This window comes from Alexandromys fortis, unplaced genomic scaffold, assembly GCF_014885135.2.
Source record: "Alexandromys fortis isolate MF-2015 unplaced genomic scaffold, M_Fortis_MF-2015_v1.1 scaffold_28, whole genome shotgun sequence".
NCBI classification, from domain to species: domain Eukaryota; kingdom Metazoa; phylum Chordata; class Mammalia; order Rodentia; family Cricetidae; genus Alexandromys; species Alexandromys fortis.
The window spans coordinates 14,589,164-14,608,917 of record NW_026067901.1 but is presented as its reverse complement, the minus strand read 5'-3'; the positions used below and the strand labels follow the sequence as shown (position 1 = coordinate 14,608,917).

General features: G+C 45.5%; 1 long non-coding RNA gene across 1 annotated transcript; it reads right to left on the bottom strand.

The window, feature by feature from the left end:
* Positions 1 to 6,465: 6,465 nt before the first annotated feature.
* Positions 6,466 to 19,260, bottom strand: LOC126493880 (uncharacterized). Its single transcript, XR_007589893.1, has 3 exons — positions 18,480 to 19,260; positions 17,358 to 17,817; positions 6,466 to 12,860 (listed from the first exon to the last, which is right to left on the bottom strand). It is a non-coding gene; the product is annotated as an uncharacterized lncRNA (long non-coding RNA).
* Between the last annotated feature and the right edge of the window lie 494 nt (positions 19,261 to 19,754).

The window sequence follows — 19,754 nt, the reverse complement described above, 5'->3', positions numbered from 1 at the left end:
AAATTTCAATGTAACTTAGTATTCCTTTGTTTAAAGAAACTTACTTTGCAATGACTGCCCTCAGCGATCAACCACCAGAGTCTCCTGAGTGTTAAGGTGATGCCATGACAAAGGAAAGGAACAGGTGCTTCCGGTTTATTTACATAACGATAGGAAAACTGGAGGTGTGAAAATCTAAGAATGTTTTAGGGTCTAAGAAGGTTTTTTTAAGGTGTGCAAATAAAGTTATTAAGGTGCTCACATGTAAGTTATTAAGGTGTACATGTGCAAGTTATTAAGGTCTGAGGATAAAGAGAAATAAAACATGTTCCAGATTTCCCTCTCTCATTATGCAACTGTTATATTAAGACTCCAAAAGTTCATAGTCTTCACATTAATCAACAGAATTCTGATAAGCTATGAATCGGGCTCTGGCAGAGTACTACCACTATCATCATAGCCACAAGCTCAAGATTTCAAACTTCCTTTGGCTGTTTCCTAACTATAGACTTAAAAGGTGCTTTTCATTGTGCTAATAATATCTGTCACAATTTTCTGGATAGAATAAAGAATGTTAATGCTTTCAACCAAAATCATTTTTCTGCCATGAGTATACAGCAGTTTCTACAATGCAGATTTCAGTAGAGAATATGGACAGTGGGGATGCTAATGTGCTTTTAAAACTTAACTTTTCACAAACCCAAAAAATTCTTGTAAGCTCCAGGAAGTCGACTTGGATTCTCCTCAAACAGCTCAGACACACTTCAGATAAGTACTGCCTAAGCCTCCTGCCTTTCCCTGTTCTTGACAGCCCCTCCTTCAGCTACCATGACCTAAGAAAAACAATTTTTCCTTAAGCTTAACCTTGTCCTTGCTCTGTCAGCACCACGCCAGGTCTAAGAGGCCCCAGACAGTTCCACAGAGCCTGGACAGAAGCGAGGCAATCAGCTACTCCAGGACAAGGCCAGCTCCTCAGTTTTCTCAGGTCCCTCAAGATTTCGACACCCACAATCAGCAGGAAGCAGTGTCAAGAACCGGGCACCCTCACTTCCCTATTCTTTCTGCCTGACTCCTCATCTTTTTTAATAAATAAAAAAGGGAGAAATGTTAGCATCCAGGCACATCCGGTCCCACCCCTTGGGGACCTGGCAGACAAGCAGTAGACTGGTCTGCTGTGTGTCTCTGTGCCCCCATCCCTTTAAATGGTGGAACTTGGCCTATTCCTTCCTCTTCTTTCTCTTCCTCTCTCCCACCTGTCTCTGTTTGTCTTTCTGCCTCTCTTTGTATCTCTCTCTCCCCACTCCCTTCCCTTCTCAATAAAACTCCCCATGTAAGCTCTGCCTGAATGGCATGTTTGTCTCTTACCACTGTGGTTTGGATCCATCCACCAAGGTCCATTTCAGTCAGTTCCACATCCCCTCTCCATATAGTCAGTCATCTAATGCACACCTCCCACTCGCTCTTCTCCCACTCCTCTAACGCACACCTCCCACTCACTCTTCTCCCACTCCTCTAACGCACACCTCCCACTCGCTCTTCTCCCACTCCTCTAACGCACACCTCCCACTCGCTCTTCTCCCACTCCTCTAACGCACACCTCCCACTCGCTCTTCTCCCACTCCTCTAATGCAATCCCTGCCACTTGCTCTTCTTCCAGCTGCTGCCTGTGAATTATGCTATTGAAACACTGATGCCTTTTAAATTAATGTGATTCCCCTCTGTATGCTGTGATTAAAGAAACTGGCTTGGCCTGATAGGGTAGAGTAGAGCTAGGTGGGAAAAAAACTAAACTGAATGCTGGGAGAAAGAAGGCTGAGTCAGAGAAGCCATGGAGCTGCCGCTGGAGACAGACATGCTGAAACCTTGCTGGTAGGCCATGTGCCTCATGGTAAAATATAACGGAAATGGGTTGATTCTAGATGTAAGAGCTAACTAACAATATGCTTAAGCTATTGGCCAAACAAAACTGTAAATAATATAGTTTCTGTGTGATTATTTCAGGAGTCTGGACAGCCGGGAACAAATAAGCGCACTCCTACTCCAACAATTTGGAAAGTGTATGTGCATGCACTCATGTGCCAGAGTGCTTGTAGATGTCAGAGGACAAGTTCTGGGGCTTGTTCTTTCATCCTACCACATGGCTTCCAGGGATTGAAATCATGTCTTCAGGCTTAATGGCAAGGGTTTTTATCTACTGAGACATCTCTCAGCCAGTAGTGTGCATTCCCTACATAACTGACCTACTGTCTATCACATTCAGAGGTATTTTCTTTTCTTTCTGTGGCACCAGGGACTGAACGTAGGGCCTCATACTAGACAAATGCTCTAGCTCTGATCTACATCCCCAGGCCAGTCACATTTTCTTTTTTTTTTTTTAAATATTTATTATGTATACAATATTCTGTCTGTGTGTATGTCTGCAGGCCAGAAGAGGGCACCAGACCCCATCACAGATGGTTGTGAGCCACCATGTGGTTGCTGGGAATTGAACTCAGGACCTTTGGAAGAACAGGCAATGCCCTTAACCTCTGAGCCATCTCTCCAGCCCCGCCAGTCACATTTTCATCACTCAACAGTCCTTATTTTTGACCCAGTAACACAGCACTTTATAGAACTCCACATTTAAGACTCGTCACTTTCCAGATGTCCTTCTCACTCTTCCAAGTAGCTCTCAGGAAGCACCTGTCTCTGACAGTCCTGCTGAGCTCTTGTCTCTTCATATCCAAGTCCTCTCACACACTGGCTTCTTCCTGGCCCTTGTACTCATCTTCATCCTCAACCTTACTCTTTCTTCCCCAATTTCTCACCCATATGAGCTCTCTGTCCATGCTGTTCCAAGTCCTTGTGCCAATACTTTCTCCATGGCTGGCTAGCCAGCTGCTCTTTGGCCAGAGCTACTCTGGCAGGCCTGGTCTCTGCAAGTTCAGATACTACCAGTGTGGCCAGACTGCTGGAACTAGCCTTCTCTTCCTGAACATAGTAGCCAAATGTGTCTTCTCCAGAGTTAACCCCATAGCAAATGGTATAACTCTCAGAGCCTCTTTTCAGAGTCAGTCTTGATTTCCTCTCCCTTGTATTATTAAAGGCTTATCCTTTCTTTAGGGGTATTTTATCTCTTCAAAATTTCTTCCATGGGTGAAAAGGCTTTAAATTGAGATGACAGATTAAAAGCAGTAATCAGAGAAGATGACCAAGTCTTTTTGTTGTTGTTTTTACCTTCCAAAAGACCTAAACGGCAATCCTTGCCCACCATGGAGGTTCATGGGAATGGCAGGTGGCTCTGTTTACATCTCTTTCTCTATTTCCCACCTTTAGGATAACACTCCTTCAGTTCTTTCTCTGGCTCCACTACTCTCAACTGCCGTCACTGTCTTCCAAAGAGTTCATTCTAAAAATCTCTGTTGCTACTTGCCTTTGGGCACTTTTTTTTTTTTTTTTTGGTTTTTCGAGACAGGGTTTCTCTGTGGCTTTGGAGCCTGTCCTGGAACTAGCTCTGTAGGCCAGTCTCGAACTCACAGAGATCCGCCTGCCTCTGCCTCCCGAGTGCTGGGATTAAAGGCGTGCGCCACCATCGTCCAGCTCTTTGGGCACTTTCTATCCAGTTTTATGCACCTAATTTCAGGATTATTTTGCCCAAACACCATCAGGATATTAAGTCCTAACCACAACCCTGAATCTGAGACTTTTGATGTTTTCTTTCTTTCTTTCTTTCTTTCTTTCTTTCTTTCTTTCTTTCTTTCTTTCTTCCTTCCTTCCTTCCTTTCTTTCTTTCTTTCTTTCCTTTCTTTCTTTTTTTGTTGCTGCTGTTGTTGTTTTTCGAGACAGGGTTTCTCTGTAGCTTTGGAGCCTGTCGTGGAACTAGCTCTTGTAGACCAGGCTGGCCTCGAACTCACAGAGATCCGCCTGCCTCTGCCTCCCCAGTGCTCAGATTAAAGGGGTGCGCCACCACTGCCTGGTGACTTTTGATGTTTTCTAAGTAATCTTCATGGTGGAGTTCTCCTTAGACCCCCCACCATACCAACTGCTCAGTATCTGTGCTTCCCTAGCCATCTCTCATCTACTGGCTGTGAGTCCACCTACCTCTGCCTATTTGGTTTTGCCTTAAACCTGCTTTTAATTTTAGCCTTTCTCCCAAAGAATCTACACTCCAGTTCTCTGTCACCCCTCTGTGAACCACCATTACCCTCTTGACTTCTAGCTGTCCTTCACAACACTTCAGTGACAATGTCAGCATCACTGGACATGTTCATTCAGTGGTATTCAGTTTTTCCACCCACACAGCTCAAGTTAACTCCGGTTCTCCCATTTGCCAGTGATTGTCTCTCTATAATCCATGTGTTGATAACCAGAGGTCTACACAATTTCCATCTGCAATGCTTACCATTTTAAAACAAGTTTTTATATTTATTATTGTATATGATTACTTTGCCTGCATGTACGTGTATCATGTCTGTTGCCCTAAGAGATCAGAAGGTATCAGATGCCCCCTGCTCTGAAACTGGAGCCACAGCTGGCTGTGAGTCACCATGTGAGTACTGGGAACTGAACCACTGAGCCAGCCATCTCTCCAACCCCTTAAAGATGCATAACTTTGTCTGTTGGGTGGTTTTGTACATGAGGATAGTATCTGTAGAGGCCAGAAGGCATGGAATTCCCTCTCCTGGAGTTATAGGCATTTGGAAGCTGCCTAATGTGGGTGCTGGGTACCAAACACAGTATATGCTCTGAACTGGTGGGCTACATTCCAAACCCACAAAATCCCTTGTTATTCATAAATAAATACTCTCTCCCTTTCAGCGTTCTCATAAAAATAGATTCTTATGGAGCTGGAGCAATGGCTCAGTAGTTAGGAGCACTGGATGCTCTTCCAGAAGACCTGGGTTTGATTCCCAGCAACTACCTGGCAGCTCACAACCATTTGTAAATATAATCTCAAGGGAATCCAACACCCTCTTTTGGCCTCCATGGGTATTGCACACACATGGTATACTGACATACATGCATGCAAAACACCTATATGCATACAAATTTTTAAACAGATTATCATACCTGTAAATTTCTCCATATTGCTCTTGCCTACTCAACAATTTCATGTTTTTTCTTTTCTTTTTTTTAATATTTATTTATTTGTTATATGTACAATATTCTATCTGTGTATATGCCTGCAGGCCAGAAGAGGGCACCAGACCTTATTACAGATGGTTGTGAGCCACCATGTGGTTGCTGGGAATTGAACTCAGGACCTTTGGAAGAGCAGGCAATGCTCTTAACCTCTGAGCCATCTCTCCAGCCCCAACAATTTCATTTTTTCCTCAGTATTATAGATCGAACTATATACTCAGATGTATAATTGTATACATGCCAGAGTCTCACACACCCACAGCAGCACTTTACCACTGAGCCACACCCTAAACACACAACCTATCCTTATTTCTGAGGCATTAGTGCTGCCTTGTTTCTTTACACAAGAGCTTTACTGTTGGGGACTGCAGACCACAAGACTCTGCATTTCCTGTACAACTATTTTTCTTCTGCTCTGTGCAGCCTGCAGCTGTTCTGAGCACAAGACCCTCAGGAGTTCCTGATGGCAGGGGAATAGTTTCTGGTGGGCTGCAGCTGAAAGATCCCAAGAGCTGGGGCATGGCCAGAGCACTATATAAGTTGCCCTTGAGCACAATAAAGGGGACATTCTTATTTCAAGGATGACCTGTGTCTCTGTGTGTGTATATGTATGTTTAAATCTCCAGGCCCTTGCCCTACTCGCGAACAGGCCCATAATGCAGGCGCCACACTACAGGCATAGTACCGTATTACATGTAGTAGCACGGACTCGCCACTTTACATGTTAAAATACATACTTGAGTACTTGGTTCATCAAGAGACACATCAGAGACATGTCAATATTAAAGCAGTCTTCTCCTAAACTTTTCCAAGTTATACAAAACTTGCAAAACATTTGGGATTGTTATCTAATAGGCACCAGACTTGGCACAACTGATGCCATGTTAGAGGCACCAATCTGACCTTAAAGTCTAGCAGATAGGGCCCAACATCTTCCAAAATGGGAACAAAGACCTAACCCATTCAAGAACTAGTACATAGTTTCAAGAAAATTTCTACACTCATTAACCTTGCATTTTAGCTTCTGTAGTTCTTGCTAACTGAAATATGATAACCATAATGAGATATTTTTTTGTATGCATAGAAGACTAAAATTTAGGCAAGTTCCCTAGGCAGCAACCAGCTAGCAATAAAGACCTTCTTTTTGGCTTTAGGAGTGTCTGAGTGATCTTGGTGGTGGTGGTGCACGCCTTTAATCCCAGCACTTGAGAAGCAGGTGGATCTGAGTTAGAGGCTAGCCTGGCCTACAGAGTGAGTTCCTTCCAGGACAGCCAGGGTTACACAGAGAAACCCTGTCTTGAAAAGAACAAGAGTGTCTAAGTGGTAGTCTCTGGTGAGCTTATCTCACAACAGTTTCTCTGATAAACAAGTGTTTATTTCTAATTCAATTTAGTACAATGTACACAATACAATATGCAAACATACAGTATACATGTAGATGTATATACCCTTACATACATATAGACAGAAAAAAGTACCTCTGAGCCATCTCTCCAGCCCCAACAATTTCATTTTTTAGCATCTACTGTTGTGTCAAAATGCTGGATACAACTGAAATGAGTAAAGACGTAAAACTTATTTTGGCTCATAGCTTCAGTCCATGGTTCTTTGGGCTCATCACTGTATGAGGCAAAACTAAACATCATAGAAACACTTGGCAGAGTGTTTTCCTTATGATAGAATACTGGGTTAGGAACAAGATACTCTTTCCAGGGCACTCCTCCAGTTTCCCACTTTCTGCAAAGAGGTCCCAAGGTCTGTCCATTCAAATACCAAATAATGAACAGATTAGTTCATTGATGTCAACAACCTTAGGATCCAATCATTCCTCAACAGTACCACACTAGCTGAGGAGCTTTCCACCTATCAGTGCTTGGGGTGACATTTTAAACCCAAACACTAATACCACAATGTATGGGATAACAGTAACAATTGGACACAAGTGTCATAGAATGTCCCACTGATAATGACATTGAAGTTCATGGGCTTCCTTAACCCAAGGGCTAAACATGGCTGCACTTGGGTGGGGGCTACTGCCTGGCCAGCCCTTTACAAAGCAGCCATTTCCTAGTACCCTTCGTTTTGGCTAAATAGGCATTGGCTCTCAGTCAGGTGCCTTGGTTCTTGTTAGATTTATTTGGGGGCATATTTTTGAATTTAGAATTACCCTGAGGTGGTTGCCACAAGGTACTGACTTTTATCTATTCCCCCTCTGACCAGGGTCTGAGGTCCTTCCTAAAACTTTTCTATCTTCCCGTCTAGATCACAGGGTCTGTAGATGTAGGAGCTTAGTTAGGAGTCTCTCAGATGAGGGTCCTGGTATAACTCTGTAAAAGATTAGATAAAGGAGTCTTCTTCCTTCAAGAGCAGACTAATCCAACATCCAGCCAATTGGTCTTTTAACCTCATTAAAACTGTTGTCAGGCATTGCGAAGTGTTTTTTTCTTGAACCATGGGGTGATTCCTAGGCCTATTCTTTAGTTGCTTTTCATGGCACTCCTGGAAATGGTAATGGTACTAGGCACTGGCCCTGTAGACAGGGTGTGAGAACTGGAATTAAAGGTGCTCACAAAACAAGCCCCGAGGCTTCAGACAGGGACAAGGCACAGAGCAGTGTGAGTGGCAGCCCTACCTAAAATCTCTTCCTTCCCTTTTTCTTATTTTTGGAGACAGGGTATCACTTTGTAGCCCAAGCTGGTCTGGAACTCACTATGTAGCTCAGGTTGGCTACATCCAACTCCTGAGTGCTAGGATTGTAGGCATGAATCACCAGACTAGCTCAAACAAAGTTTCAGAAGCCAGAGTCTACTGGAATAGAGTAACAAGTCAGCAGAACAAAGACAAAGCCTACAGACCCTTACAGTGCTCGGCCAGTCTGCAGTCCAAAGGGGAGATTAAACTGGGGCCACGAGAAGGTGACAGAAAGAATACAGGACAAGCAGAGAAGGTTATATTATGGTGGGTAGAGGTACACATTGTAGACAGCCAAGTGTCTATTGACTAAAATTGAAGCCAAGGTTCAGGCAGTCACAAGGCAAATTTGCACCATCATCAGAACTGGTTGTCTTCTTTAGGCCCTCTAAGAATCCCTTTGTGGTCATCAAAACTATCAGCAACTGATTGAGGTAACTTTTGCTCAATGCAGATGAAAATCAAAAATGTCAACGTGTAGCTTTCCTCTTGTCAGCAGCTCTGAACTGCTGCCACAGATGAAGAACAATGCAGAGAGACGTACTGGATGGCCAGCCAGGCAAACAGAATAAAAAGGTGTTGGCTAATACTGTGAAGATCATGGGAGGAAAAAGATGAGAACAGATCCTTTTTTATCCTGGGGGACCTTCAGTGTTAATGCCAGTACCCTATAAAGACCACAGCTCAAAGGATGAAACATTTTGAGTATTTTTATTTTCACCCTAAATTAACCATTGGCATTTTCATTTTTTACAAATTCCTAACTTAAATGTGTGTGTGTGGGGGGGGGGGGGGAGTCAGTCAATACTCAATATGCTCTTGACAAAGCAGGTAATAATCAAGTTTTGCTCTTGAGACTGTCTCTACCAGGAACTGTACAAATGGCTATTTTCAGCTCCAGTCCAGCTACTGAGCTGCGGGTCTCCGGCAGATATAGTGACTGCCCTAAGCTTCAGTTTCCTCATCTGTGAAATGGGGACAGCTATTCCAACTTGCTTGGGAATAGGCAATATTCAGAGGCTGAACCATAAACATGGTGCCTAGCATAACAAAGGTGCTCAGGAAGTGAGAATAACTAGAAAGTAGTAATCGTCTTTTATGACATGAAAGCAGAAGGCTTTAAAGTTCAGTGTCAACAACTATGGGAAGCTGTCCCTTCCCCTAGATCAACATGAGATGTCAGGCACTCTTAGCTCTGCATTTTGCTAGCTGGCATCACTCTCTAATCTACCAGCTGGTCTCTCAGTACCTGGCCTGGAGTTGGATGCAGATAATCTCAGTCTGCTGACTTGTCTCTCTTGGTAACAAAAGCAGAAGCTTGCTGTCTGGAATGCAGCACAAGCATGTTGTAAAGCAACAAGGGGCAGGTTACCCACTCCCAGAGTGTCTGGCAGGTGGACAATTACTTGCCAAGTACCCGTGGAGTGAAGTCCTTTGCTTTTTAAGGAGCAAGGAAACTATTCAAAAGCAGTATTATCGTATAAATCAAAAAGAAATTAGCAGTCAAGAGTGACCAAGTGAGGTCCTTTTCTGATGACCCCTTGTAGTGATAGTTTACCTAGTGTATACCTGTTCCTCATCTTGACAGTACACACACACACACACACAGACACACAAGACAGCAATGACAACTTTTAACACAGCCATGGGGAGGTTTCAAGGAAATGAAGAGGCACAGAGCCTTCAGAAAGTCTAGAGTCCTCAGAAAAGAATCTGAGAACGGAGTCTTCCACATGAAGGCCACTTTGAGCAATGTGGCCATTAGCTCTCCTTCTACTTGTAGGTAGCAGAGTGCACCACAGAGTATAAAACAGGAAAAGCCTGTTTTTCCTTTGGCTCCAGGGAAGCCGAAGAAGAGTGACTCTACTGGACCTCCACCTGAGAGGCTACAGATGGAACACTGAGGTGGCCATATGCTTATAGTAATGGACACCGAGGGTTAATCACAGGCTGGTGAGGTGTGCTGAGCATCGGCATAGTACCTGCTTTAGGAAGAACACCATGTACTTCTCTCATGCAACCTTGGACACCTTTCAGTTGTTAGAGACACATATGGAAAGCTCTTCAATAAATAGGTATTCCCAGAACCCAGCTTCCCCTCACTCCCAGGAAGCTCCTATCACCAAACAAACTGTCTGAAGCCACAAAAGCAACAGATTAGCATGGTATGGAGAGTACACAAGCCTGGGCGAGTGTGGTCTCCAAGCCTGAGCACACTTGTCAGGCTTCCACTTTCACCACATCCTAGGGATTAACACATTCTGTCCAGAGACTTGCTTAAGCTGGACCATATTGCTCTTAATCTATCCTTTTAACTAAATGGCCTTCCTCCAGAAATCCTTGAAAAAGAAGCTGAATGGACAGACTTTAGAAATGTCTAATCCATGTACCTTTGTACTAGTCATTTAAGTCTCAAAATACTGATACAGATAGTATTCTCATTTTCTAGTAATGAAAGTGAGACCGAGGACCACTTGGCATTTAAGACAATGACCTTGTCTCTAAGGTGCCTCACATACCACAGCTGCTGGGGCCAGACCTAGGCGAGAGCATTGGACAGCACAGCGCTCTCCACTGACAAACTGGAAACAAGCATGTCATGAACAAAGGCAGCAGCTATGCTCACAACTGTGCCACCAACATAGAAGTATGCTTGGAACCCAGGACACTGAGTGTTGGTGTGACCGTCTCCTGTCTATATCTACCTGTTTGGGCTTTGCTCCAGTAAGAGGCAGAGCAGGTAGAGAGAGAGCAACTTGCCATGGAGAAGCACAGGGATTGGATCTGGAATCTGGGGAGGCCTGCGAAGCATCGGGGCACATGGGGTAAACAGAGGTGGGATGGAAGCAAACCTCTGTGTCAGTTTCAACATAGACCAAGGACAAGTATGAAAAGGCCCTGAAGGAGCTTAATCAGACCACATCAAGTACACAGAGAACATGAAGCAGGTGTTCAAGCAGTGCCAGCAGTTTGAAGCACTTGCACTTCTTCTGAGAGGGCTTTACACACCACATCACAGATGCCCAGAGGGCCTGTTTGCAGAGCCAGCATACAGCATAGCCTTGATAGGCTTAAAACAGGGAAGGCATGGGGGACTTGATGCTGCCAGCTCAAAATGGGTCTGGGCAGCAAGGGAAACTGTTCCGGTACCACAGCCAGGACCAGCATTCTGAAAATCCACTAGGGCTGGTACAGCATTGGCCAGGCCTCAAGTCTTCTGCCCCCAGGACAGTCCCTTGTAGACGTTTTCTCATCCCTGCTGCCAGCTGGACCATTGACATCCTTGGTGACTGTAGGTCCTGGGGAGGCCAGAATGGAAAGACACTCCAGTTTGACTTATGACATGGTGTGCCTGCATCAAGAGAACCCAGAAAGCAGGACAGATGATGGGATAGAAATCTACTTCCTTCATCCATCTGGCAGAATCATTGAGAAATGAATGTCAAGTTAAAGCTTGTTGTCAGCAGAAAGTGACATCCCCTTTGTCTCTTTTAAAAAGATGGTGAAGTCATGGCCGCTCTGCTGTTATTTCGTCTCTGTGACATCCTAGAAAGTAGGCAGAACTGAGCTGATGAGAAAACTGAGCTGCTACACAGTTTTTAGGGGACAGGAAAAGAGACAGGGCTGGGACTGTATCCTGCTCTTCTGTGTGTGAGGTACCTTCCACTGTGTTTGTATTTGGCTGTGGCAAAGGCCTGAATCAGCACAGCCTGTCTCTCTATTCCAGGCCACTGGGAGAGGGATGATACACGATGTAGTCACTCCTAGGGCTGCTGTAACAGAATCTGGGCTGCATGGCAGATAACAAGGGAAGCTCGCCACTCAGTTCTAGAAGACACAAGTGAAAAACCAAGGTGTGGCCACACTCCCCCTGAAGGCTAGAAGTGCCTCTTCTAGCTTGTGGGGTCTGCCACAGTCCTCAGCTTTCCAGACAGCTGCCCACTTCTCTCCAGTCCTCTGGCCATCTTCCCCTGAATATGCAGTATAGATTTCTCCTCCTTTATAAGGGCTGCTGTCCTTATAAAGGGGCCGCTTTACTGAACCTGTTTAAGTTGTTCACCTCTAAAAGACCCTGTTTTCAGCAAAGGTCACCCCCCAAGGTTAAGACTTCAGTCATTGTTTTTGGAGAATGCAATTCAATCCCTAGATATTCAGCACTGAAGGAAATTGAGGCTCAGAAAAAGTAAAGACCTGCCTATGTAGATAGTAAGTGACCTATCAGGTACAGCCAAGACCTTGTTTTTGTTTCAGGAGGCTGGACTTGGCCTTGTAGTTCTGCCCTCCTCCCATACTACCTTTCACTTGGGGAGGGAACCTCCAGCTCTCCTGAGAGCAATGGAGGAGGGGACATTCTGACATTCTCCTCTAATGGCTTCTATCTCAACATGACCTGAGCCAGTGGGACTGCACAGTTGCTACCCACATAGCACTCCCAGGATCCGACGCAGGGCAAGTCTCAGTGTGCCACCTGGTTTGGTGTGAAACTTATTTGTTGGTGGGTCCCAGGTTCTGGAGGATGGTGTCTGCATCTGTACATGTGACGGCCCGGGAATGGCATTCCTGTGTCTGGGAAACAGATTTGTGTAGACTGCAGAGACCATCATGCAGGCTACAGGGCCTGCTGTGGCTGTGAGAATGATGGCTGGGCCCTGCCTTTTGTAGAGCTGCCTTTCTGTCTCTGATTTAGCTACAAAACCGTTTATCAAAAGCTGGGAAGAGCATCAAAGCAGCTGATGGCTCCTGCTGACCCCTGCTTGGCTGCAGCCTAGGCAGCAAAAGATGTGCTATGCTGGCCCACTAATATCCTGGCTCCAACTGCCTCTCTGCACACTGATGGCCTTCTGCCAGCCACTCTGGGTGTGAAGTGAGTGCTGGAAAGCAGGGTACAGAAGCCACTTCAGCCTGCAGTTCTGGCTTCCTGGTCCTGCAGCTCACATCTGTCTGCAGAGCCTGTGCTTTTCACAGTAGTCTAGGTGTCTTGCCTGCTGTCCTTCTTCCAGTAGGAATCGGCACTGTCATCCCAGCTACAAAAGGAACTGCCTCTTGTCTTCATGGGGTCATCAACACACCTGCAGGAATAGAAGGAAAATGATGATGGGGTGTTTATTTTAGGTCCTAATCTGGGTCTTGTTTCTGGGTGTGGGGCACATGTCTCCTCTGCCCAGTCATGCACTGAGATAAATAACATCCACATGATGTGGCCAATAAACAGGAACAGACATGAGGTGTCACCTCCAAGGTCTTTGAAGTGACTATTAAACCCAACCTATTTTTGTCTTTGGGGGCTGTAGGAAAGGGAGTACTATATCATAAGAGTTGCAGTGCTACACAGAAGACGGGAACTTTAGACCAGTGGTTCTCAACCTTCCTAATGCTGCAACCCTTTAATACAGTTTCTCATGATGTGGTGAACCCAACCATAAAATTATTTCATTGTTTATTCACAACTGTAATTTTGCTACTATTATGAATCATAATGTAAATATCTGATATGCTGGATATCTGATGTATGACCCCTGTACAGGTTGCAACAGTCACATGCACCCAAAGCTAACTTGCTAGACACAGGGGAAAACAGCTTTATGCTGAGCCCCTGAGACTTCGGAATGCTTATCAGAACATGACCTGGCTTATATGCACAACACAGGTCCCCCTCAAGTCACAGACTTCATTTTCTTCTAGCACTGTAACGGATGCTCCTAGGATCTTCTAGCTGCCAATCTCTTCCCTGGTCACTGTGTTCAATATGAATCACGTAAATGCCACTCACTGACTTTCTGGAGTTGATACAAAGCTACAGACCATGGATGACTGGACCCTTCTCCAGAACTCTTGCAGTGTGGTCCAAAAGTACCCTTGAAGAGATGCTGGGCCTCTGGGTTGGTTTTCTCCTTGTGAGCTGAGCATCATTAAAGGAAAGTATCACTTAGAGAATTGCACTCAATGCCAGCACTCCATCCTGTGTGATAAGGGAAAAAGATTCCCCAAGAAGTTGTAGCACTGTTAGCCAGGATAGGATGGAGGCAAGAGAGATGTTCATGAATGGTGATGGTGGTACCATGACAGTCTGTGATGGAAAAAGAGCCCAGGGGGATGGATGTGTCTCCAGAAGAAGATGGATTTCACAGGGATCTGAGGAGAAAGACAGAGCCCACAGCTGAGGGTTTAGGCAAGGAAGGGCGATAGGAAAGAATGCAACTGAAAAGACTGGAAGTTCACAGGAAGCACCAAGCTCCATGTTATAAAGGGTCACAAGAAGATGGATGTGCAAGATCAGAAGGGCAGAGAGCCAAAGACAGACAAGAACCATACCAAACCTGGAAGAACTAGGTCAGGAACCAGATGGGCCAGGATCATGGTAGAGGTGCTAAGAACAAAGACATTCTTTTCCTGGCTAAAAAAAAAAAAAAAAAAAAAAAAATCAATAAATAGAGGCAGATAAGCCCAATGTCTGTAGCAAATAGGGGATTTCACAAGAAGCATGGAGAGAAAACAGAACAGCTAAATGTGGCCACGTCTTCTGTGGCAAGAAGGACATTAAGAACATGTCTGTTACATTATTCCCATCCACCCAAGTAAGAAGATGTGGTATTTGAAGTATCTCTGGCTTTTAGCTAGAAACCCACCAAATACTCCTTTGCAGTTGAATGGATCAGCACCTAGGCTCTGGATCTAACTGAAGAACAGAGACAAGAATTATTGTTCAAAGAACAGAACAACCCGAGGAAATAGAAGTAAAATCAGAGAAGGGTTCCAAAGGACCGAGTAGTTGCTGACTTCCACATGTATCAGGGCTTTTCTTTAAGGGCCCAGGAAAGGACTAAGACCAATTCACTGGCAATTATACAAGTTACTCAGTAAGTGTGTTCTAGGGGTCAGAACTAAGATAGGGGGTAACAGGGCATAGCTCCTGTCCCTGTTTATGAGGCTTACAAACTGGTACACAGAAGTTGTTTTGGGTTCAGGACCCCATAGACCTTCTCAGCGAGAGGCAAAAGTCTGAGAAGCTGGTAGGCCCCTGAAGGGCACAGAGGAGGTACCAACACTAATAGGGGGTGGAGTAGGGGGGCTGGAACCTCCGGGGTCTTTAAGACTGTTCTCACACCGAAGTGTGTAAATTTAGCATCCACTCCAAGGAACAAACATTCTTCACTTGTATGAGTTAAGAGCTTATCCTGGAATGTAGGGAGCATTAGGATCCTTTCAACTACCCTAGAGAGAATACCACATTGTATAGGTGCCCTGAGTAGTCCACACATGAGTCTTCCCAACTCTTCACTCATCCACAAGAGCCTTTGTATGCTCTGGCACCCTGTAGGAGATAAGAGGCAGTTCCTTTTGTACCTGGGATGACAGTGCCAATTCCTACTGGAAGAAGGACAGCAGGCAAGACACCTAGACTACTGTGAAAAGCACAGGCTCTGCAGACAGATGTGAGCTGCAGGACCAGGAAGCAAGAACTGCAGGCTGAAGTGACTCCTGTACCCTGCTTTCCAGCACTCACTTCACACCCAGAGTGGCTGGCAGATGGTCATCAGTGTGCAGAGAGGCAGGTGGGGCCAGGATATTAGTGGGCCAGCATAGGGGATACCTAGTCACTCACAGGCAGCGTGCGCAGCCATCAGGCCCATGCCAGGACTCAGCAGCTCTCCCCATCGCTGACCTTCACCCAGCGTGGGCTTTGATTTCTGGGTCCATTTTTTTCAGGAGCTTTTCCTTCACACTGGTCCTCACACTGCACCTTCCTCCCCTCTGAACACATTGCTACAGGTCCCCAGGAACAGCCTCTAGCAGCTAGCACGCTATCTTGTCACCAGTCACGCCCCCCACCAAAGGCCATTTGGACTCCATGGGGCTCAGCGAACAGTCCAGTTTCATTATTCTGAATGTGGTATTATAACAATGCATCATTTATAATCAGGAAATAATGGAATCCACTATAAAATATGTCCCCTTGCTTAACAGAAACAGCACTCTTTCATAATTCATAATATGCAAGTTCTAATGGCTGATGAATAATTTGGAAGCAGTAAAAGCACTCTGTGGCACTGCCATGCTGGCTTTCAGAGTGTGTCCACTTCATCTCTGGTGCCAAATCAGCCAATGCAATCCTGCTCTGTCCCTGTGGCCATCAAGTGAACTAGAGCGATGCTTCTGTCCCTAAATAACCTGCAGGTCACCATCTACATGGCACCCAAATTTCTCTGCTCTACATCCAAACACCCAGGTTTCAAACAGAAACTGGTCCCTGGCACAGCGGCCTTTGGGGCTGACCCTTCTGATTGAGCCAAGAAGAGAAAGGTTCCTGAAAGCTCCAAGGCAAATACAAAGATTGACCCTGACTGTGGACAGTACTATGTTATGGGACAATGCACATAAAGTTAGGCCAGTGCCCATTCCCTTTATGTCCCCTCTGTCAAAAAGGGTTAAAAAAAAGCTTCTATCACACTCTCCTTGCCACTATGATAGTACTGCCCAAGTAGATCAAGTGACTATTGATAAAATACACTGAAACTGTGACCCAAACAGCACTGACAAAAACAAGCAGACATTCCTATCTAGCAACTCCACTCTTGCCTATCTCATCACATTAGATATCTGTGCAACTATTTTCAAAGCAATATTACTAAATCATGGAAACAACCAAATTGCCAATTCCTGGATGAAAGGATAAAGAAAGGAGATGATACGTGCAGTGGGACTTTACTCAGCCTTCAGATGAAGGGAATTTTGGCCTCTTTCACATAAGCATGAAGCATGAGAACAAATACTTGAAAGAGAATTAAGCTGTTAAACCATGTGTTATAAACATTTATCACAAAAAGAAAAAAACTGGGACAAATAAACTTGCACCAGCAACCAAATCTACCAAATTTTAAAAAAAAGACAAGAAGCCAGACAGTTGTGGTGCACACCTTTAATCCCAGCACTCAGGAGGCAGAGGGATCTCTTTGAGTTCAAGGCCAGGAATGAGCTAGTTCCAGGACAGACACCAAAGCTACAGAGAAACCCTGTCTGGGAAAACCAAAATAAATAAATAAATAAAAAGAGACAAGAACATGACCATGCACTCCAAAATCCTTAGACCACAGTCTCAGACAAAACAGGATGACTGATAATCTTAAATGAGTAAGAATATACAAAATTGCTACCCTTTCTTAATAACAACCTATTTAGTTATATGGCTATTTATCCTACCACATATTTACAGTCTTTTGTTTGGTTTTGTTTTGTTTTGTTTTTCGAGACAGGGTTTCTCTGTGGTTTTGGAGCCTGTCCTGGAACTAGTTCTTGTAGACCAGGCTGGCCTCGAACTCACAGAGATCCACCTGCCTCTGCCTCCCGAGTGCTGGGATTAAAGGCGTGCGTCACCACCGCCTGGCCATGTCTGAGCTCTTTTACACTGTACTGCTAAACTGTAAGAGGAAGCTTTTTGTTTGAAATAATGTCTAACTCTGTAACTCAGGCCAACCTGAAACTCATTTAGCCCACCCAAACTAGCCTTGAACTTGTGACAGTCCTCCTGCCTTAGCCTCCCAAGTGCTGAGACGATAGGTATGACTCACCACGGCATGCTCAGAAAAAGACTTCCAAAGGTTTGCGAAGCCTTCAAAGGCATGTGGTCCAACTTCTATGGCACGGGCAGGGCTGAAGAAAGTCACCTAGGTAGGTCCTCTCAACAGAACCAGAACCAGGTATATGGGAAAGCGCTCCACTATTAAGTATCACAGATGAGAAAGTCCAGTCTTGGTCCTGGTCAGATGTTTGGGAAGGAATCTTGTAAGGGAGCTAACTGTGACCATGTTTCATCATTGGCACCTCATTTCATTACTGGGAGAGTAATGGTATCATGGTGGTCTTCCATCACGAAGACCTAAGAGTCCAGTCACTTGTAGGATGTATTATGTTGTATTTACTTAAAACCAAGAAACCTTGTCTTTCTTTGTAATAAGTACCATTTCTTCTTGTACATCTACTTGTACAGCTAAATAGTATGTTCAGTCATATCCCATGCCAGGAATTGTACTGCAAAACAATATAAAAAGAAGAAAAGGGTCATCTAGGGTTTCAGATATCTAAATTTTTATTTTGTGTGTATAAGTGTTTACCTGCATGTATATCTGGGCACCCTATGTGTGCCTGGTGCCCATGGAAGCCAGAAGAAGTTTGGGGTTTCCTATAATTGGAATTACTAAGGATTGTGAACTGCCATGTTGGGTGCTGGGAACTGGAGCAGCTACTACTCTTAACCATTGAGGCATCTCTCCAGCTCATTTTTTTTTTTTTTAGAACTTTAAACATTTGTAATAATATTGGGGCGGAAGAAGATGGCTCAGCTGTTAATAACACTGGCTGCTATCAGAAGACCTAGGTTTGGTTCTCAGTAGCCACATGGTGGGTCACAAACATCAAATTCCAGAGAATAGGATGCCCTTTTCTGGCCTCCATAGACACCAGGCACACAGACATACATGCAGGAAAGCACCCATACATTTAAAATAAATTTTTAAAAAACTAATATTGTAGCTATAAATTGGTTAGCATGTTTGATACATTGGCTTTGCACTCATGGCCCCTGGTTGAGTTATCAACACAATTACTGTACTGTATTAACAATACACTATTGCGTATGTAGTATGCACAGCAAAGACAGCTTGGGTCTGTAAGCCACACCCTACACTACTCACCTCTTAACATCCAGCTAGGAACCTAGCACGGAAATGAGGGCAGAGCAGGAGCGTAGTCCCTCTGGGACACTGTCTCTTACCATCCATCGGGCAGTGGCTCTATCTCTTGTGCAATTTCTGCCTCACTTTTTACCAAGGTGCTCGGCGTGACCAGTAAAATGTGGCAAAAGCGTCAGGATACAACTTTCAAGATGGTAAACAGCGTACCGAAAGTCCCAGCACTCGGGAGGCAGAGGCAGGAAGATTTAGTTCAAGGTCAGGTGGGTCTAAGTAGAGAGGCGTTACCTTGAAAAAAAAAAATACTGGCACCGACTTCTCTCTTCAGCGGGTCACTACTACATAACCATGAATTGAAGACACTCGGACAGCCCTGTGAGAAGCTCAAGTGACCAGGAACTGGATCGCGACCAGCTCGCGCCTCTCAAGTGAGGTGCCTGTAGCTCTTCCTGGGGAGACGCCACCAAACTCGGCTAGAGCAGTGAGCGGACCGGACGTCTACCGGAGCACGACCGAGGGTTGCTCACAGGCGTGGGCGAGCGAAGTCACTTCGATCCCCGCGCGGGCGAACTCGGCCGTTTAACAACTGGCCGGCTCCGCCTCCCACGCCCGCTGCGCGGTCCCGAGCTCGCAAGGCGGCCGCTACCTGGCTAATAAGCACCGAGCGGAGGCGGTTGAAGATGGCCAAGATGTCCTGATTGTCAAGGTCCCCCATGGCCACCCGAGGATCGACAGGAAGGGGGCCCTGAGAAGACCTGAGAGAAACTGTCGACGCCTCTGGGAGACCAACTGCTGACGGGCAGCGCGTGGCAACAAGCTCCGCCCGCGCCCCGCCCACACTCGGAGCTCCAGCCACTCTCTCTCCGCCCCTCACGCAGGCTGCGTCTCTGGCTCCGCCCCCGGCATTACCCGCGAACTCCTCGTCTGCTCCTTGCCTCGTGGCTGCCAGCTTGGCACGCGTAAGGTGCTCTGGTGCGCGTGCGCCAGGCGCCTTGGCGACCCCGGGAGAGGTGTCTCGGGGAGGTTGTGAGGTAGCTGACTTAGGTCGCTCCCCTCACATTGGATTGTCACTATTTTATTCTCAACTAAAGCTAAACCCTGGGGCTGGAGACATGGCTCAGTGGTTAAGAGCATTGCCTGCTCTTCCAAAGATCCTGAGTTCAATTCTCGGCAACGACATGGTGGCTCACAACCATCTGTAAAGAGGTCTGGTGCCCTCTTCCGGCCTGCAGACATGCACACAGACAGAAGATTGTATACATAATAAATAAATAAATA